Source organism: Camellia sinensis, unplaced genomic scaffold (genome assembly GCF_055761805.1).
Source record: "Camellia sinensis isolate YWXY unplaced genomic scaffold, ASM5576180v1 Unanchor12, whole genome shotgun sequence".
NCBI classification, from domain to species: domain Eukaryota; kingdom Viridiplantae; phylum Streptophyta; class Magnoliopsida; order Ericales; family Theaceae; genus Camellia; species Camellia sinensis.
The window spans coordinates 7,468,132-7,490,931 of NW_028128998.1; the positions used below are offsets into that span (position 1 = coordinate 7,468,132).

Here is a 22,800-nt window from a genome sequence, read left to right on the forward strand (position 1 = left end):
TTTCAGAAAATTTTTATTTCAATTTACGTGGTGCCAATTATCTTCTATGGGAGTCAGTACTTCTCCTATTGTTGTTGTTGCAAAAAATAAATCCATTGCCATTTTTTTTTTCTTTTTCTTTTTTTTTTTATACAAGTCTCTTTAACATATTATACATTGAATTTCATCTACTATCTATATCTAAATCTAAAATTAATTTTTTAAATTACATACTTTCTTGTTGACAAATTTTTCTATATTATAAAATTCGATTAGGAGAAGACATAACAATAAGAACCGCATGTTTTATTAGCAGTGCAGAAATCCCATATACATGCATAGCTTCTTTAACAATTAAGTTTAAAATATAAGCATTACGACGAACATGAAATAAATCACCATTAACAAGTAATTATAAAATTGATTTCAAACATGCTACAATCTGATTGTAATATGACGCATTATCTAAATTAATAGTAAATATTTTATTTTGCAAAGCCCACTTATATAGTACATTCCTTATTTTTACCCCAAGTGAATGACCATTGTATGGAAATTCAACTAATCTAAATAAAATCATTCTTTTATTTAATTTTTAATCATTATCAATATAATATGCAGTGATCCATTGATATTCTAAACCACTATTTGACCATAGATCAAATGTTAAACAAACTTCTTCATTCAAATCTTCAAAAATGTTAAACAATTCAGTTTTAATATTCTCAAATTTCTTTAAAATCCACTTTCTAGTAGTATTTCTTGAAAAACCTCAATATTGAGGTGCAAAACCTCCATGAATCATTTCTAAAAAAATCGGGACATTCATTAATAGTAAAATGTTGTTCTTTTTTTAAAATATAATTAAATATATAATCTCGTGCATGTACAGAATCATATAAAAATATTTACAAATTACCAGTTAATGAACACCCTAATTGCATTTGAGTTCTAATATTAGATTGTTGAGAATAACCAATAAGCAAAGGTCATTGCATTGACCTCAATTTTTTTTTGTAACCCCAAAAAAAACCTCAATTTTTTAATACTTGCTTGGTAGTAGAGAATAACCAATAGGAAAAGGTCAATGCATTCACCTCAATTTTTTTTTTTTTAACCAAAACAAATAAATAAATAAAAATCCTCAATTTTTAATAAGCCAATAGTACTCATCAAAGTCTAAACCTTCCAAATTTCCTCTCCACCATACGAGTAGATAAAAGGATATTCATCATGCGGTAAAAAATACCTTTAAACAAGAAAGATTTGAACATATAATTTGGCCTCCCAAACTCTAGTACATTTTATACCAAGACCAATTATATTTTTTCACCATTTAATTTTTATCTGAATTTCATTTTAGTCTCTTATTTTTTAATTATAGTTAGACATCAACTTGAATTTCAATGTAGTTCTCTTGTCACCCTACCATTTAAAATTTGCGTAAAAGTATAAATATAAGGGGTCATTTGGCAATGACTTTTTTAGTTGGCTTTTTGACTTTTTTAGCCTGAGACTTTTTTGTTTGTTTGGTTTTCTTATTTGGCTTTTTTGACTTTTTGGCATTGGAATGACAAAATTGCTCTCCCCTTTGGAACGATGCTTTTTTTACTCTTTTTTTTACATATGGGTCATTTTGGTAATTTTGCATCCCAACTCAACTTTTTTGGCATTTTGTGATTTTGTAGCTCTTTTTTGTCCTTATATGCATATTTAGCCCATTTTGTGATTTTGTAGCTCTTTTTTGTCCTTATATGCATATTTAGCCCAAGCAAGTGAGAATGCCAAACCGGGGCTAAATGACCGAAGTAAAATTTGAATGAAAGTTAAATGGTGAAAAGTGTAAAAAAATTCGATCTCTCTTTTCTTTTCTTTTCTTTTCTTTTCTTTTTTTTTCTTTTTTTTTTTAAAAAAAAAAGAGAGTGAATTGATGGAAAGATAATGATGAAACAAGGATTGAAATTTGATAATTTAATTGTCACAATCAGATGATCATGAACTAAAATAAAATTCTTATCAAAATTAGAGGGTGAAAAGTGTAATTTACCCTTTAATTATCCTCTCTCTGTATATATAAATGGGACTATGGGAGAGGTGAGTTGTGCATATTCTAAGCATCTCTTCTCTTAGTTGACAAACAAAAATAATGGAGGTTGGTTTTCACAAACTAATGGTGATAGTGGTTGTGTTGGTTTTGGGAGTAGTAATATGTGAATCAAAGCATGTAGTGATGATGAAGGTGGGCTTTAGAAAAGGACAACACAGAGTAAGAGGCACTACCACTACTCCCTCTCCACCCCATTACGGCAGCCCAAATCATCATGTTGCTTATGCTTCCCCACCACCACCACATTCCTGATCTTCTTCTAATTATATACATATATATATATATATATATATATATTAGTTTTTTTTTTTCATATGCACAGAATTTAATTATAAAATTAAACACAATCCTAATACATGAGATGGAACTCATTAAATGTGTAGATCTCATCCCCATGTGAGAGGATAGTATCTTATTGTGATCCGATTCCTATATTATGTGAAAAGATTGTATCCAATTTTATGTACTTAGAATTATTCTATATGTATGTGTGTGTATATTCCGAACCTTAAAAATAATTTGGTACTTTTTATTTTGTAATTTTAATAAATTCTTCAATATTGTCCCGATTCAGTAGAGGAAGATGTTTAGCCTTTTATGGGTGTTGATTTAAGCTTCTCATCAATTGAAACCAGCCCGACCATGGCATATCCCAAATCCCACCACACTTGGTGCACAATCCATCCTGTTGGGGCCGAGCCTAACCAATCCGTTTAAGAAATATACTTGGCGCAACTGAAAAATGTGTTCCATGCATGTGAAAACTATGAAAATTTACAAAGAAAATTTACTTGTATAAGACACGTTCTTTACTTGCACCCAACATAATTTGCAATAGTGAGTGAACATCGAAGCCTTTTTCTCTCTCTCTAAAAACCTCCTCTCCAGGCCTCCTTTTGGGCCGGTCGGCCGCCGCCTTCGACTATGGCGGTCCGCTGGCCTAGCTCTTTCCAGCATTCGTTTGTTAGTTCTTTTCCTCCAATAAACTTGATTCCCTCATTTCTCCCACCTTAGGGCGTTTTGTGTTGCTGCGGTTGGTTAGTTTTGGTGACTCGGGACCGATATAGCTGATTCATCAGGGGACGTCCAGGATCTTCATTCGTGCGCTCTTTTGCGAGTAGGAGCTTGAGGGGTGAACTCTGGTTCAGGTTGGTGGAGAAGTATCGATGTTTTGTTTGGGCAGAAACATGGGTGTCGAAGTCGATCCAGATTTGTCTAGTTTTCATTCGAGCGTTCCTCTTCGGGTGAGAGTTTGAGGGATGATCTTCTTCTAGATGTATGGAGGTGTCCCAGCAGTTGGTCGGTGTTTTGGTGTTTTGGTTGGTGTGTGGAGCTGCAGTGGGTATGGGTGATGATCTGTCTTCAAGTGATGATCTGTGTGGAGCTGGAGTGGGTATGGATGTGGGTGATGGTCGGTGTGTCGAGCTGCAGCGGAAGAGTTAGCGGTAGCAGTGGGTGATGATCTGTCTTCTGCAGCAAATGATGGAGTTGCAATGTCAAGTTCAGCAGGGGAGTTGCAGGTGGGTGGAGTTTTGGAGTTTGGAGGTTGGAGTTTGGAGTTACAATGTCCGGTGAGCTGTTGGCTATGGTGTTTGGAGTTGTGAGCTGTTGGTTATTGGGTGTTCAGGTGTTCTGGTGAGCTGTTGGCTATGGTGTTTTCCAGTGTTGTGGCCTCGGGAGTGCAGCAGCATAGGCATTGTGTAGCCTTGGAAGTGCAGTAGCTTAGGTATGGGTCTTGGCGTGGTGAATACGTTGTGTTCAGGAGCGTGGTTGGCTCCGGAGTAGGCGTGGGTGTGGGCTGCAGAGTAGAGTAGGCGTGGGTGGCGTAGGTCTTGGATAGAGTGGGTAATCATGTTAATTGATTATTTTACCAGCTTGGGTGTTAGAATTGATTATTTTAGCTGTTTGGGTGTTTTGGTGGGTTGATTTTGTGGGAAATCATGTACTTTATTTTCTGTTAAGTCCTTCTTAACTTTTTTTTGTTTAAAAAAAAAAATCGTGAGGCCGAGGGGTTGGTTGTATGGTTGCGAGTAGCAATAGTAGGGATATTTTGTACTTTCCGAATCTCTCTCAGTGCACTTCATCTTCCTGTACCTTTAATTTCATGTTAATTAATGAAATTTTTCTTTGCTGATCAAAAATAAATAAATAATTTGCAATAGTGAGGTGGGAAGTTGTGATGGCTGAGGGGGAAGAGGATTGCAAGGAAAGGAGGGGAGGGGCTATGGAGGTTGGGGGATCAATGAAGAAGATAGAGGGAAGAGGGTGGTTGTTGCGGGAAGTGATGGGTCCACTGGTGGCAGAAGAGCGTTATGAAGCGAGTTGTAATGGTGGCTAGTGATAGGAAAAATTATAAAATCAAAACCAAATTCCACCACTATGAATTTTTCCATTTTTCTCATGAAAAATTTTCTCCTCATTCCATGAATGCAAAAATTTCTAAAATATTCACTGATATTTCCAATATCAAATAAATTTTAACCATCCACGGAACTTAAGCTTTTCTTTCTAATGAAATCCATGGTACAACAACCATTTTTAAGGACTCTCTGCAGATCTAAAACACAAACAATTGCCCCACTTTTGTCCTCTTAAACTCAAGTCGACCTTTAATCAATAATTCTTCTTAGAGATGTAAAAACATATAAAATAAAGGGGCACTTTTTCATAAATCCATTTTCACATACTTATGTTCCATTTAGTCCACATTATTTTCTTATATTCCAATAAATCCTATGGGTGACATAGTTACTAAAATATCCCTAATAATATTCACATTTATAGTGCGAATGTTCTGTAATGTGAATGTTCATATCGCCAATGTGACTGTTAACATATCGATGTGAATATTCATATTGTCAATGTGAACGTTCACACTATCAACGTGAATATTCATATTGTAAAATATGAATGTTCACATCACCAAATTGCTAACCGTTCAAACAATATTTGTAAGGGTAGAAATATCCATAAAATACCTTAAATATGAGAATTATGATTTGGTAGATCAAATGTTCAAATAATATGACTTATTGGAATATAATAATATCTTATGGACTAATTAGGATACAAACACTTGAAAACGGATTTTCTAATAAATCTCCCTAAAATGAATGGTTAATTTCACTTTATACCCTTAAACTATTACCAAATTATTTAGTTAGTTCTCAAAATATCGATTGAATCTATTAAGTTCTTAAAATATATAAATCAAAATCTACTTAATTCCTAAACTATCAATTGAATTTATTAAGTTTATAAAGTATGTAATTCAAACCTATTTAGTCTCTAAAAAGATTACAAAAATAAAATATAAACCCATAAGTATTATAAATTAGTAAAATATCCTACCTAGTTAACATTTATGCCAAAAATATCTTTAATTTTTATTTTGTCTTTAAAAAGTGTTTTGTTTTGCTATGTGTTTAAATTGGTATAAAATCCTAGTTTCTCAGCATTGGCAATAAAATTATATGCGTATTAGATATAGTGAAGAAGTAGAATAATACATTTCATGTGATAATCTGTTCCCAGAAGGACCGTTCGAGCGATGGTTTGACCGCTCGAGCGGTTATGATAGATTCCTAGTATTTTATTTGCAGACTGAGTGGAGAAGAGGACCGCTCAAGTGAGCGGTTAATTTATCGCTCGAGCATAGAAGTGGGGCGTCTAGTATTTTGAGTTACAGGCTAAAATACTAAGAATATAAGTTCACCGTTGGAGCGGAGCAGTGAAAAGATTGGTCGAGCGGTCTACGCGAAATCAATAACTTAAAAAGTTACTTTTTAGATAATTTCTTTCACTTTTTCTTTTCTTCTTTCTCTCCTCTCTACTAAACTCTGAAAATCTTGGTCTTCTCTCCCTAAAACATCTCACTTTTAACTAAGATTTAAGCCTACAACCCTTGCAAAACACAAAGCCTACCTGGAGATCTTGATTCTCAACGATTGGATTTTGATTTCTCGAAAAGTTCTTCTAGAATCTAGCTCCATTGCTCTCATTCTTGAGGTACGGTTACTTTTAACTTGGTATCTCTTTATTTTGGGATGATTATGTGGTATTATCTTGACTATGATGCTCTATGAGATAATTTTGTTCACAAAATAAGTTTTATGTTTTAAAATGGGAGGTTTACCCAAATTTTTCAAAGATTTCAAATAAACCCTTGTTGATTATAGATATTGATGTTGAAAATTGACTCCTAAAGTAAAAGAAGGGAAAAGCCTCAAATTTTTCAAAACCCTAGCTTTGATTTTGATGAAATAATGATGATTTGGCTAAATTGATCCTTGAACCTTGCAATTGAGTGGATGGTAGATATGAATGTGTAGAGATGAGATTTCAGATTATTGTGATAAGGTGTATTGAGAATTGCCATTACATATATTATGTTCATTACAAATTTTATCTCATGAACTATATATTTCTTAGGTATTTGGAAAGGTTGAAAGGGAGGTAAATAACATGTGAGTCCGAGTAGTGAGTCGGTTTGGGAAACGTAGTGTTGGTATTGGTACCTGCACGGAGAGTTAAGATGTCCAATTGTCCTGTCTTGAACTTGTCACTGGACAAATGTGGAAAAATATTTTTGAGTGTCCACTGGTCTTGCTGTATTAATAGTCGGCAAAAGTGAAAAAGTTGACAATTTTAGGTGTCCATCGCCCTGCTGTATTAATAGTTGGCAAATTTAGGGATATGTTTTGTTATAAATCTATGTATATGTATTATTAGGACTCTTACAAGGGATTTGATGTCATATTTACCACACCAGTGTTGAGGAATGGTTTAAATTGAATGACAGAGGATTATTGTTATTTAATATAAATATGTTAATTGAACTACAACAAAAAAAGATTTTTTCGGTGCGCAATGCATGCTGTAAAAACTCTTCTACGACGTGCAACGCACGTCATATTATGACCAGTCATGGAAAGTCATTCACTTTCAACGACATGCTATAGTACGCCGTTAAAAACTATTTAACGGCAAATTTTGTGCGTCATTGTTACTTTTTTTACGATTACTTTTTCACGCCGTTAATTGGTAACGACGCTGATTGAGCACCGTAGATTATGTAATACAACAACTTGCTCAGCATGTTGTAGAATGTGCATTATTTTATTTATTTTTTTTAATTTAGCAGATTCTATTTTGACCTGTTTTGTACAATCTAACAAACATTACAAACAAGCTTCACAAAATATCAATCAACCACCAAAATATTATTTCAAGCATAAAAAATAAACTACATTCGTAAATTATGAATATTCAAAAATTGTCAATACATTCCAAACATCCAAAAACTAATCATAAGTTCAAAATCATTCAAAAGGACTATCCTTAAGTTCTTAATTATCCAAAAAGTTATAAACCATCCAAAACTGTATCATATATAAGTTTGTAAACAAAATCCAAAACTATTCAAAGATTATAGAAATCTATTCATCAAAGTCCTCAAAAACTAGCCATCACCATCATCATCGTCACTGCTACTATTGGGCTCATACTCATCACTTGAACCATCTCCTCTATCATCCAGTAACATTCATCGACATGTCTGCGAGAGACCTATATGACAAATGGAATGGAGATCAATACAGTTAAAAAGCAGAAATAAGACAAGGTTAAACCCCTTAACCCAAAATAAGGAATGAAAATAAAACACAAAAAAATAATAATTATTATAATCTAACGTCAAGAAAGAACAACAGTTTATACATGACTCATGATCCAAAAACATTATATGAAGAAGGATATCAAGCCCCAAAACATTGTACCATAGAAATAATTTGAAACATTAACTTCCAAATCCTTATTGGTGCACAAATAGAGGAACACACATGCTGATTTCAAAAAGATCATCACAAACATATATACCTTTTCCTTGAATTTTTAGGTTGTGGATCACTAAGTAAAGATCATTGAATATTTGATAGTCAACAACATTGTCAAATGATCAACTCACTACTTGAAGCAATTTTCATAACAAAATAGAAAAGTTGAACAGAAAAAATCTGATATGTTCATACTATATCATCCCCATGAAATGCTGCAATGATTTGCAATTGTGTACAGTACTGCACTATATGCTAGGTATGCATGACCCAAAAAGGTTATAAGGAGTGCTCATAATGTAGTTGTTAGATAAATTAATAGAAAGAGAATAAATTGTATGTATTATGATTGATGTATGTTATTTATTACAAATGGTGAGGGGCTCCTTATATAGGAGATGTAGTGGAGTAGGTGGTAGTAGGTGATAGTGGTAGGTGTGTAGTAGGTGGTAGTAGGTGGTGGTAGGTATAGTAGGTGGAGTAGGTGATGGTAGGTTTTAACAGCCCCCGCAAACTCAAGGGGGATAGGAACTAACCAACTTGAGTTTGAAGAGAGTAACAAAACAAGAAAATAATCTGAAAAATAAAAAATGAATAGGAGACACTGTATGGTCGTGTCAGACCGTTGTAGAAGACTGTATGGTTATGGCAGACCGATGTAGAAGACATTGGCTCGTGTTGGACCGATGTAGAAGACAGTTTATGGGGTCATGTCGGACCGTTGTAGCAGACAATGTTGTGACAGTTGTTGTAACAGTTTACGGAGTCTTGCTGGACCCTTGTAGAAACTAACCGGAATCAATGTCGAGACAGTTTACAGAGTCTTGTCGGACCCATGAAGGAGCTAACCGGAATCAATGTCGGGACAGTTTACAGAGTCTTGTCGGACCCCTAAAAAGTCGCACCCTCAAAAGGTGTGCCCAATCTTTCAAAAAGCGTGCCATCAAAAGGCGTGCCATCAAAAGGCGCGCCCATGTTGTCGTCGAGCGCCGAGCGACGCATGATGCGCGTGTCTGCCTTGGCTATTTAACCAAGGTTGAGGCGGAGGCTGTGCAAACCAGTCTGAAACCGCCGAACATTTGCATTCTGAAATACTCTGTAACCAATCCTTCTTTGAAAGTACCAGTCGGAAATCGCTGCTTCGCTGAAACACTCAGCAACCCAAAAACATGGCCTCTTCTTCCCGTCCAGCTACCCAGAACATGGCCTCCTCTTCCCGTGGTCTACTCACGCTCTTTCCAGACCTGAACGAGTCCACAAGAGAAATAACTGGTGCGGTGGCCCTTGAACCGCAACCAAGCGCCTCTGGTTTTGCGCCGTTGAACTTCCCTATGCGGTCAGTGGAGCAAAAAATGGCAGTGCAAACAGATATTGAGGCCAATCAGTATACTTTGAAGTCATGTATGGAGACCATGACGGCGGTCACAAACTTGTCGCACCGGCTGCAGAGTAGGACAAATGAGGTGCAGCAGTTAAACGCCCAACTGGGTCTGCTCCAACGCATGTATAAGGATGCGCGAGCAGAGATAAGTGTGCTAAAGGCGGAAAATAAGGAGCTGAAGCGGAAGGCCACCGTTATGTTCCGATTTGGAGGTCCGCCATATGCTGCAGTAGAGGAGCAGGGAGTAGTGATCGTGCCCAGTGGAGTGGGAAACACGGAGAAAGCACCGGCAAGGGCCGCCCAGGACGGAGGCAAGAAGAAGAGACCGGCGGCAGAGTAGAGGAAGTGAGGTCGGTGGGTGGCCGTCTGCAGAAAAGAAAACAAATCGTTTTGTTTTTGTTTTTTTTGTTGTTTTTGTTTTTGTTTTTGTTTTTTTTTTGTTTTGTTTTTTTTTTTTTTTTTTTTTTGTGTGTAAAAATGTGATCAGGGTTTATCCCTGAGAGGAATAAAATATGGTTTGGTGTGCAAAGCTATATGGTATGAATGTAATTTGAAAACGATTAAAAATAATGTGAAAGAAAAATAAAGAAAGAAAGAATAAAAATATATTTGAAATCAAAATGAAAGATGGGGGAAATAAGGAAAGTGGTTTGGAGAAAATAAATAAAAATAATGGATTTTGAAATCAAACGGAGGAGAGAGAGGGGACAAGCCCATGTGAGGTGTCATGATAAGAAAAGGCAAAAGAAAGAAAAAAGAGGAAAATTCAAACAGCAAGACAAGTTGATTGAAAGTGGTGGGAAGAAAAAGTGAAAAGAAATGATGGGTATGTAATAAAATAAAATATAAAATCAGTGGGTTAGTGGAAGAAAAGGTTAAAATAAATGGTTGGAAATATTAAAATAAAGGTGGATGTTCTTGAGTAGAGAGAGAGAGAGCTCGGTTGTAGTTGTCTGTTGCTTTATCATCGAGGTTGCAGAGGAGAACAAAATTAAGCCACGTGAATCAGTGGCGTTTTATCTAGCAGCTATGTTCCCTTGACAGTAGATGATGCACGAGAAAATGAAGATGAGAAGGTCTTGTCTCATGAAATAAGATCCTCGGAGGTAGATTCCCACAAACGGATGAGAGACACAACTTCAGAAAGAGTTTGGTCTGATGAGCTGCCATCCTTTCTTTCAAGTTCATCTGCAACATCCAGTCTAAAAGATGAACAGCATGAAGATGTGAAAGAATCAAGTTTACAGGAGGTGAATGGTGAGGCAAATATGCCTACAAGTGGAGATGTGAAGCCCCCTCTATTCGGGTACGACTTGCCCCGAATTCCGAAAAGGGAACTGTAAGAAAGGTGATGCCTGTGAGTTCGCGCATGGCGTGTTCGAGTGCTGGCTCCATCCGGGTCGGTACCGGACTCAGCCATGCAAGGACGGTCCGAGAACTCCCGGATCTGTGGAGTCCTATGATGGGTCTCCTCTCAGGCTTGCTATGGAGGGTTCTTGTGCTAAAGGGTTGACTTTTATGTCCTCGCCGGAGTCTATTTCGCCACCATCTGAGTTGCCGCCGATGTCTCCGATGACTACTAACTCACTGAGTCGGGCTCTGGGTTCGAACTCGATCAACGAAATGGTGGCTTCTCTGCGTCAGTTACAGCTCAACAGGTCAAGTCGATGCCTCCTTCATGGGGTATCCAGATGGGCGGTTCTCCTGGTTTCATGTCTCCCAGGTTGTCATTGACCCGACCCGCTTTCTGCAGTTTGCCATTGACTCCAACGAGGGGCCGTACCCGGACTGGAATCGGGTCTTTTGATCTGTGGGACAAAAAAAGGGAAATAGAGCTGTCTGCAGAGAGAGAAATTAGAAAATTTGTGTTTGTCCGGCGGACGGCCAAGGCGAGGCTGCCGCCCGCCGGTGAAGCGGAATTACTAAGTTCTTAACCTCGCTCTGATACCATGTTAGATAAATTAATAGAAAGAGAATAAATTGTATGTATTATGATTGATGTATGTTATTTATTACAAATGGTGAGGGGCTCCTTATATAGGAGATGTAGTGGAGTCGGTGGTAGTAGGTGGTAGTGGTAGGTGTGTAGTAGGTGGTAGTAGGTGGTGGTAGGTATAGTAGGTGGAGTAGGTGATGGTAGGTTTTAACAGTAGTATTAAAAGGTACCTTGGTTGTGATACTGAGGACGATAAGAAGCCAAGTCTTCCAAGTCTTTAACTCGTCTTTCTCCAATTGAAAATACCTAAAACATCTACTAGAATAAAAAGTAATAGCTACCTGCCATTAATTCTCAATACATTATTATTATGAATCAAAGTTCAATAACGAAAACTCCTAATCTTCCACATGTATATACAGTTTGAAATGTTTTTTTTTTTTTAACAAACAAGGCATTGATCACACCTTATATAAACCAAGTCTTCACTCAACAAATTTTTTTTATTGTTACCTCCACATGTAATCGGGTTACATCTCCACATTGCTTCTCTAAACCTTAAAATTGAATGCTCTGTTTTGATGGCTTGCTCAATCATCTTTTTTGTCCTCTTTGTGAGTACATTGAGCCTCATATTTTATACTCTAATTTTTGGTATGTCTAATTCAATTACCTAATAAATAAATAAATAAAAGAATCAGTTCATTTTCTTATAATCCAGACACTACAACAAATTCGGCATTCACAATTTGTTTTCATGCGATCGGATGGCATGATGTTCAACATTCAATTACAGTATATTCTGGATTTGCCTTGAAAGAGGCTAATAAAAGATCCCAACAGCCAGCAATTTGTCACAAACTAGTTTGCTTCAGATTTTTTTGTCCAGCTAGACCAAATATTTATAGCAGTTTGGCCCACAAAATGAATCCATTGATAGGAACACTCCTAAGAATCAGTAATCCATAAGTAAATGATTAAGACACCAACAACCACCTTCAATCTATCACAAATTAGCTTGCTTTACATTTTTGGTCCAGCTAACTAAACAAAGATTCATACTGGTTTGGTCCACAAATTTAGTCCTCCATTGGTGGGAATATGCCTAAGAATCAATAATCCATTATTGAATGATTAAGATACCACTTAAATGCAAGCGTTATGTCCATAACAATCATTTTCCTTTAACAACAAACTTAAATGCAAGTGTAATGTCCTATCCTATCATTTTCACATTGGAAATTTATTCAACTACTATGAGTAACAGATAAATATCATATACTTTGCGCCAATTTATGGAAGATAATCTCATGATTAAATACAGATGATGGATCTGAAATCATTTAACAGTGGATGGCTTAGTACATGCTAGTGTCAGGTGCTACACAATTAGCAACCAAATTCTACAATTTTGGGCTCTAGTGGATAGGTTAGCTAATTTTTTAACCCTCTTTCTTTTCCCTCTCCTGTGTTTTGCTAAAAAATTTAGGGCACTTTGCCAAAAATATATAAGATCCAGAAAAGAAATCCAAACACCAAAATGGTTCAACATTGCAGAATAGTAGATTTCAATTATAATCAAAAAGTAATTTCAAAATAATTAACCTCTTGAGCTTGCCGAGGCCTCAGTTCCCTATAACAAGGCAACTAAGAGAAATATTATCAATTGCTTCACATATCTTCTCCCGAGCATCTCCCCAGTAGATCTTCAAAAGCACCATAATCTGTTCACAAATGCAACACAAACTCAGTTTATTTCGATGTAGAACTTCAAAAAAAAATTGGGACATTTGGTGATAGACCCCTCACTGTTTAATTTATCTTTCAAAAGAACAAGAATTATATAGATACTTTCAAAACGCCCTAATATTTTAAAACTTGTTTCTTTTACTATATTATCCTTATATCTATCAGCTCTTCTATTAAACCATCCTCACAGTGTATTTCAGAGTAAAATTTTACTTTGAATCATAGCAAACTTCACTCTGATTCAGAGTAAAATTTTACTCTGAATCAGAGTGAAATTTGCTATGATTCAAAGTAAAATTTTATATCGTTAAGCAAATCAACATGCTTTTAACCAGAATAAAATTTCAGAGTAAAATTTTATATTATTAAGCAAATCAACATGTGTTTTAACCAGAGTAAAATTTTACTGTTACAAAAAATAAAATACATACTACATGAATGAACCAGAGTCAAATTTTACTCTACATCAACATAATCATAATCTGACTGAGGTGGCCGTTTCAGAGAACACATCCAAATATCTCTCTATCTTTTGATTTCAAAGAATACACGTGTTCAACAACACTCATACACACAAATATATATATATATATATATATTCAAAACTCAGATCTGTGTTTAAAAACAATATGTATAACCAAACAACTCTACCAAACACGCCTTTGTCGCCTCCTAGAGTGCCGCGACAGCGTTGATCTAGAACCCTAGATTGGTATTGAACCCCAAATCGGTGGCAATGGTAAACGCGCCTCCACATATCCACCTATATATTTATATAAATATGTGTATGTCTATAGCCAGAGTCCGGCGACAATCGCCGCCGTAGCCTTCGCATGGAGCTTGCAAACCAATCTTTTTGCCTTCGTCAGATCAACATCGCACTTCTCCGCCTGACAATGCAGCAGTGACAACAACTCACCTCCACCACCACTACAAGTGGCCCCCTTGGCTATGAAGAGAAGCAGTGCTTCGAGGGGGAGGAGAGAGACAGAGAAGGTGGGAAGAGAGTAAGTGGAGAAGGTGGGAAGATTTAATTGAGGATATAATAGTCTGATAAAATATTTAAATAATAAATTTTATCTTTTATGCGAGACTTTATAATTATGAGGGGGTTTAGAAAGTATAATTTTTTTTGTTAGTCCTTTTAATAATGAAAGGAAGGTAAAAGGGGTTTATAGCCAAATTTCCCAAAACAATTTGAGCAATTTCAAAGTCAATGGTTTAAACTTTAAAGGGACGGAGATTGCACCTCTTTTTGCCTAGCAGCAGTATTAGCAATGTCTTGGAAAGTGCCTGAGCATTGTGGACCAGAATCAAAGACAGTAAAGCAGAGAAGCAAAAAGCTTAGAAAAATAAATAATTGTCAAACGAGTTCATGTTTGTACCTCAGTGTAGCAGCTACACAATCTAAAATGGAAAAAGAAACTACAGACCCATTTCATACTGATTTGCAAAACTGGTTTTCCTATGTTTTCAGAACAAAACGATCAGCTAGGCAAGGCAAACTAGTCAAATTTGAATTACATTTAGTTTAGAGGGGTTACTGATCACTTAGGATTACAAAGAACTATGTTCTTCATAATATATATATATATATATATATATATATGTATATATATCATTCCCTGTGTGTGTGTATATATATAAGCAGTGCTTCGAGGGGGAGGAGAGAGACAGAGAAGGTGGGAAGAGAGTAAGTGGAGAAGGTGGGAAGATTTAATTGATGGTATGATAGTCTGATAAAATATTTAAATAATAAATTTTGTCTTTTATGCGAGACTTTATAATTATGAGGGGGTTTAGAAAGTATAATTTTTTTTGTTAGTCCTTTTAATAATGAAAGGAAGGTAAAAGGGGTTTATAGCCAAATTTCCCAAAACAATTTGAGCAATTTCAAAGTCAATGGTTTAAACTTTAAAGGGACGGAGATTGCACCTCTTTTTGCCTAGCAGCAGTATTAGCAATGTCTTGGAAAGTGCCTGAGCATTGTGGACCAGAATCAAAGACAGTAAAGCAGAGAAGCAAAAAGCTTAGAAAAATAAATAATTGTCAAACGAGTTCATGTTTGTACCTCAGTGTAGCAGCTACACAATCTAAAATGGAAAAAGAAACTACAGACCCATTTCATACTGATTTGCAAAACTGGTTTTCCTATGTTTTCAGAACAAAACGATCAGCTAGGCAAGGCAAACTAGTCAAATTTGAATTACATTTAGTTTAGAGGGGTTACTGATCACTTAGGATTACAAAGAACTATGTTCTTCATAATATATATATATATATATATATATATATATGTATATATATCATTCCCTGTGTGTGTGTATATATATAAGCAGTGCTTCGAGGGGGAGGAGAGAGACAGAGAAGGTGGGAAGAGAGTAAGTGGAGAAGGTGGGAAGATTTAATTGATGGTATGATAGTCTGATAAAATATTTAAATAATAAATTTTGTCTTTTATGCGAGACTTTATAATTATGAGGGGGTTTAGAAAGTATAATTTTTTTTGTTAGTCCTTTTAATAATGAAAGGAAGGTAAAAGGGGTTTATAGCCAAATTTCCCAAAACAATTTGAGCAATTTCAAAGTCAATGGTTTAAACTTTAAAGGGACGGAGATTGCACCTCTTTTTGCCTAGCAGCAGTATTAGCAATGTCTTGGAAAGTGCCTGAGCATTGTGGACCAGAATCAAAGACAGTAAAGCAGAGAAGCAAAAAGCTTAGAAAAATAAATAATTGTCAAACGAGTTCATGTTTGTACCTCAGTGTAGCAGCTACACAATCTAAAATGGAAAAAGAAACTACAGACCCATTTCATACTGATTTGCAAAACTGGTTTTCCTATGTTTTCAGAACAAAACGATCAGCTAGGCAAGGCAAACTAGTCAAATTTGAATTACATTTAGTTTAGAGGGGTTACTGATCACTTAGGATTACAAAGAACTATGTTCTTCATAATATATATATATATATATATATATATGTATATATATCATTCCCTGTGTGTGTGTGTATATATATGTATATATATGTATATAAAATACACCCAATCAAAGAATGAACGAAAAGAGTAGATACCGTCGCCGTCAGGGCATGTGAGAATTCCTGCTGGTTCAACTTTCGCAGAAAGTTTCATCAAGCTTCCAGTAGATTTTATGATTGCAATGCCTTAGCTCTTTCAGCAAAAAGAAAGTTTTCAACTATAAACTAGCACATAGAAATCCATCCTTAATTCTTCTTATACTCCTAGCAGTTATTATATAATCAAAGGCAATTCCATCTAATCACTTAAACTTTGACTATTACTTATGACTCGTGATACTTAATTGCTCATTATATCTTCTTAGCATTTTCTACCACATTATCATACTGAAATTGAACAGAAAATTGTCTAAAAGTAGATATCCACGTACAAATTCATCCACCTATTTCTCCAGCCAGATGCAATATAAAATTTAACAAATAGGAATAATATATATGTTTAACTTTTGACATCTAACATAGTTTCTAGTATAAATTGCAAAAATTGACAGGAACTAATTACCATGTTTGTCCTGAACAAAAGTAAGGCAATTTATCAATGATGACAAACTAATTACCATGTTGGTATCAAATTCGCTGCTATGAACAACCAATAATGTGCTATTCTTGTTGAATTAATATTTACTTAAATTTATTTATTTGGTTAGAACTCTTTCGTTGTTCAGCATTATATGAGTCATTTCAATTTTTCATGCTTTAATAGTGTTGTGATTTCTATCTTTCTAAAAAAAATATCACATTTTAATCCAAAATATAAAGCTCCAATACCCTAAATCTTTAGAAAGATAGAAATCACAACACTATTAAAGCATGAAAAATCGAAAAGACTCATATAATGCCGAACACCAGAAGAGTTCTGAACAAATAAATAAATTAAGTAAATATTAATTCTACAAGAATAGCACATTATTTTCTACAATACAGAATACTTAATTCCTCTCTTCAAATATTTACAAGTCACAATAATAAAAGAACAAATAATACTACTATATCAAATATAGACTATCAAGGATTTAAAAACCGTACTTAGGCATGAAATCACACTTGTATTGCTCCAACCTTTACTATGATATGACTTGATCAATTCTAGTTTCTTGTCAGAACATCAATCTTCTACATATAAACCTTTAAAGGGTAAATTTCAACACTGCATTTTGTTAGAACAGTGAACTTATATTATACCCATTAGTCACTCTTCTTATCCTCTGGTACAACCAGAGTAAACAAAGATGAAAAGTGGCTAAGAAAGAAGGAAATTAGGAATCTCACATGGGGCTTGCTTGAGACCATCTGCAGTCAAATTTTTGCTAAAATCAAGTCTGCTACCAGTTCAATTTTATTTATGTGTTCTTTATTTTTGGAGACAATAGTATTCTTTTAGTTTCAAATTTTGATAGACATGGAGTGCAGTGGTGATCCATGAATATCATTTTCGCCTAGTTATCAATTGGTTCCACAATATATATGGGCTTAAAATTACCATATCATTCACTTCATAGATCTTATGGTGAGGGAAACATGTACAGTAAGTAGTAAATGTACTATCGAACGAAGACGTACAGTAAACTTGTTCAGCAAACTAATATAATCTTGTCATTATATTACTAAACAGAAAGCTACTAATTAGTTTGAATCTACACCAATATTTTCAATAATCATACCTACCAACAGAGCATTTTAACTGTCACATTTCAAAGAAGTAAAGTTGCAAATCAAAACATAGACCCAAATTAGAAATTCAATTAATTATAATCATTTAAACATCTTACCTCTTTTAGTTTCGGCATTCCATCAAACGGTTGGTATGTCGCAATTCCATTAATACTCAAAGCCCCACTTCCTTCTCTTCCAAGTATAGAATCATTGAAATTTTGCGAAAACCACTTCTCAATCAAATCTTGTGATAGCTATAACCACACCAAAAAAAAAAATCAACTCAAACCCAAGACCAAAAACCAATATAATGAAAATTAATCAAAGAAAAACAAAAACATACCCTATTTTCTGATAATACGAGCTGAATGATACCATTGGGATTCTTCAACGAATCGTAAGAATCTTCGAAAACCCTATCCAATCCAATGTAATAGGGTGAATCATTAGGCTTCGCAATCAGACTAGCCCTAGAAGAAATGTTAGCCTGCCCTATCAATCCACGGCTCAACAAATTAGACCGCGACGCAGTCCGAGAGAGGGGTAGAGTTGGACGTAGTTGTTCAAATGCCTCTCTTGACTCGACATCCACGCGAACACCACCACTATTCCTTCCACTTTCCCACCTTCTCTTCTCCAGCAATAATACCTTCCCTTAGTCCCCACATCTTCTTCTTCACCCCTCTCCTTTCCTCTCATCTTTCCCTCACTTTCTCAGGAAAATTGTCAATCTGATTTTCCTTTTCTAAAACCTAAAGCTTTGAAGTTTTCATCACAAAATCCAAAGGAATGGCAGAGCCAACGGAGGGTATGGGCTTGTTCATGAGGGATTGCTAAAGTTAGAAACAATCAAGGATGTAACTTGACTGTTTCTTTTTATTTTATTTTATTTTTTTTTGGTGTTTGCCGCTCGAAAGTCGGCGTCCCACGACACATTTTAACATCCTCATTGGAACACACATATACACTACTACACGAACAAACTCTTAACATACAAAATTAGACTCTATTTTTTATCATATAATACTCTTCAACAAATATTTTTAACATCTCAACTAGCCTTGTTAGTAAATATGGAAGAATACATTATTAGAAGAATGCATTGTGATAAATAATAATAAGCATGGGGTTGAAACAAAAATATTTGTGATAAAAATTATCAAAGAAAAAAAAATCGGATGTGAATTTCCAAAGAGTGCCACATAGGACCAAAATCAATCCTTCATAGAGAACACTAAAGCAAAACAGAGGAGTCATAAAATCAACATCTCCATCAATCAAATATAACTCGAATTTTCTGAATATTTCATAGGTATATATATATATATAACTCAAATTTCAGATTCTACATGAACTGGATCTCAGAATAGCACAATTCAATTAACACAAAAAACAATTAAACAATACTAATTTCACATTAAAAAAAAAATTAGAAATTGACAAACTCAAATCCATCTAAAACAATTCCACAACCTTGAGCAATTAGATTCAATTTTCAAAATTCAATTCACAAAAACCTCAATCAAATTCACCGAAACACATTTATATCAACAGCAACCCAATCTTTGCCTACTAATATTTAAACTTCACACTACACAATCTGAGTCATACTTCATAGATACAGTAAATATGTATGTATACGCGCAGAGAGAGAGAGAATGAGAGAGATAAAAATTGAGAGAGTGGAAGAGAGAGAGAGAGTGATTCATACCGTTGGATATCTCATACGACAATGGCGAGTGAAAGAGCGAGAGAGCAGAGTTATACAAGTCTGTGATGCATGAGAGAGAGAGAGAGAGAGAGAGAGAGAGAGAGAGAAAACAATCAATGTTTGAATTTTTCTAGAAATAGGGAAAATATAAGGAAAACCGGGTAAAAGGGTAAAATAAATATAAAAAAAAAATTTAAAAAGGAATAAATTGGTAGTGGATCGGTGATCATAGGTGCAGGCGATAGCGGTATATTGGCTATCGTGGGGTCTATGATGGCGTTGTGTCGGCAGTCGTGGGGGGCTACTAGGTGGGTCACAGGTAGGGAGAGAGCAACGAGAGGTTGTCATAGTGGGGAAAAACTGGCCGGAGGTGGAAGAAGTGGCGGTCGTTGGTGAGATTAGGGTTTGAAGAAGAAGAAGAAGAAGAGGATGGAAGAGAGAGAGAGGAGATGGAAATGGGTGAGTGTATAAGTTTAATTAATTATAATGAGAAAATGAGTGTATAGAGATAGAATAGTGGTGTAAAGAGAAAGATTGAAACCTTGTGATGTTCCATTATGATTAGAGGTAGGCAAAATAGTTATTTTGGAAAAAAACAAAAATTTCTATTTTTTTTTTTTTTTTTTTTTTTTGGGTGAATGACAAGCCAAATTTCATTTTGGCGCTTTTTTTTTTTTTTAATCATACAATTCACAACATGTATTGTGCATCGTTAAAAGGCAATACTTTTAACGGCAAGCGATGTGTACGTCGTAAAAAGTGCAATACTTTTAACAGCGAGCGTTGTGTATGCCGTGAAAAGTATTCACTTTTCACGGCTGGCATGGCATATGTGCATCGTGTATAATTGATGCATTAATAGCAAGCCATACGTACGTCGTAGAAAGTTTTATTATTTGCAACATGCATTGCAAGCCGTAAAAAAATTATCGTTATTACCATTCACGGCCTACGCAATACACACGCCGTGATTGGAAAAGTATTTATGACGTGCAAAAAAAGCAAGTCGTAAAAGTGAGAAACTACGGCGTGTATTTATTGTGTGCCATTGATGTGGTGTCGTAAAAAGTCAGTTTTGTTGCAGTGTGAAGTTTGTTCTTGGTTATAGTAGTGTCATATGGATATTTCAAATAATCAGATATACTCTGTTAAATGTATCTCTATTGGACATATAGCTCATCCCTATCTAACATTTCAGGACCTAGAGATGTGCCTCCAACCCAATGATCACGAGGTGGATTTTATGAATAAAGCACGAAGGCTCATGGATGTGATATTGTGAAAGCTCTGAGCTTATCTGTTTTGGGACTGAATGTCCATTTTTGTTGCACCAAGGCCCTTGCCTTGATATTTGTAAGCCCTCAGGGCATTGTATCTGAATTCTCTAGTTTCTTGAACTACAACGACATTACTCTAATTGTAATTGAAATTGAAATTGAAACCTTTTAACTATAGTTCAATGAGAAATAGAGCTTTTTATACTAAAGGTATCTGTGGATTTTACAGAATTACTAAGCGAGGCATTTTAGTAATTTAAGTTAGTGAAGTTAAATATGAATTGTTAATTATTATTGTTTTATATTTTGGGGTGTTACAACTTGGTGTCAGAGCTAATCAGGTTTGAACACCTTGAGCTCGTAGGATGTGGCTTTTGCTACAATAGGTTTACCATGCTAAGAAGGGACATTAGTTTGTCACGTGTAATTTATGTGTTTATGTGACTATATGAGTATGGGGTTAAACTTCAAGGATACGACACGAGCCTATTACATTCATCGAAATCCTTTTGGAAAGGCACCTAATCAATACTTCTTCCACTTGGAGATCTTTGAGCACCACGGGACATGTTGATAGCTTAGGCGGATGATCTGTATGTGTTCTATATAACTATGTACTTATATAGCTTGTTTAGGTGAATTAAATGCATGTATAGACTCATGTTGGTACGTGTGTGTCATATGAAGCGACGTATGGGTATGCGAATTGTGAATTTAATCTTATCTCTTTTTCATATAGGATTTCTAGATGTGGCAGAGGTCGTGGTAGACCTTGCCGAGGTGGTGGAGATATTCCAGCCCAACAAGAGATCCCTCCTCAAGAAGAAAGAATTGATCAAAATAATGTGGCCGCTCCACCAATCCAAGATGCAATGGAGGTATTAACCCGAGAGATGGTTGGGGCTCTTAAAGACTCCATGGACATACTTAGAGCCAAGCAAGTGGGTAGAACCATTGAGAGTGAAACTAGAGTCATGTTTATGAAAAAGGAATTCTTTCATTCCAATCTCGCCAAGTTCAGTGGCGGACGAACTCGATCCAATGAAAGCTGATAAATGGGTATAACAGATTATTAAGTCCTTTGATATTTTAGACATCCGTGAGAGTGAGCTTCGAGTGGCATTGGCAGCTTATCAATTGAAGGGAGAGGCCGAGCAGTGGTGGAAGTATGCTAGGAATCACATTGAGCACACTTGGGAGGCATTCACTCACACTTTCCAAGAGAAGTTCCTCCCTTCCACTACTAGAGAACGGTTGAGGAGACAGTTTGTAATAAATTTTACTATGTTTCACAACACAATTTTACTCTAATTTATAATAAATTAACGTCAATAGTACAATTTTACTATGTTTCACAGTACAATTTTACTCTAATTTATAATAAATTTTACTGTAAAATTTTAAATTTTAAATAATAAATTACTATTATCATCATCACTAAATAGCATACTCACTATAATTATTAGTAAACAATTACAAAAATATAGGGAAAGCACCAATAAGTTCTATTTTTATATTTTAGTAACCAATAAATTCTTTAAATAATTTAATGAATCCAACAGTCTTCATCTGTGTGGAAATGACAATATATCCCTATGTTTTACTGACAATATATCCCTATGTTTTACAGGCATGGATGGTGAAATTACTCATTTACCTAAAACTTATTAAAAGGTTTTTGTACTCCTTTCTAGAATGTTTCAAGAATCCCACAAGTCAATCCATTCCAAAACAGAAATATTCTCATATCAGAATCCACCACCATTTTTCAATAGGTTTGATTTTATTGACAACGGTGATTTATGTGAGAATGTGATAATGTCTATGTGAAGTTCGAATTCTGTCTTTTTTTTCTTTTTTTTGGGGGGGTGTTAAAATGAAAGAGTTGAAATCTGATAATTTAAATGTCACAATCACAATCACATGAACCAAAATAAAATTTGAATCAAAATTAGAGGGTAAAAAATGTACTCTTTAATTACCCTCAATCTGTCTACCTATCTTCTATCAATCTATCTATCTACCTATATTATTTATGTGAAGATCAGACTTAGTGTTTGTGTGTGTTTTTTTTTTTTTTTTTTTTTAATCCCAAATACCCTTATAGTAATTAGGTAGCCAGTTATAATTTAG

General features: G+C 35.1%; 1 long non-coding RNA gene and 1 pseudogene across 23 annotated transcripts; one reads left to right on the plus strand and one right to left on the minus strand.

Moving 5' to 3' along the window:
• Window positions 1–7,311: 7,311 nt before the first annotated feature.
• Window positions 7,312–19,857, minus strand: LOC114259926 (uncharacterized). 23 transcript variants are annotated; one of them, XR_014357927.1, is made up of 6 exons: window positions 18,023–19,383; window positions 17,796–17,933; window positions 16,063–16,159; window positions 14,236–15,825; window positions 11,468–12,961; window positions 7,312–7,654 (listed from the first exon to the last, which is right to left on the minus strand). It is a non-coding gene; the product is annotated as an uncharacterized LOC114259926 (long non-coding RNA). The 23 variants fall into 23 exon arrangements; XR_014357926.1 differs by having other exon boundaries at window positions 14,236–15,653; window positions 15,746–15,825; window positions 16,063–17,933; XR_014357931.1 differs by having other exon boundaries at window positions 14,236–15,137; window positions 15,610–15,653; window positions 15,746–17,933.
• On the plus strand, window positions 10,124–11,261 carry LOC145814676 (zinc finger CCCH domain-containing protein 20-like; annotated as a pseudogene).
• Window positions 19,858–22,800: the final 2,943 nt, after the last annotated feature.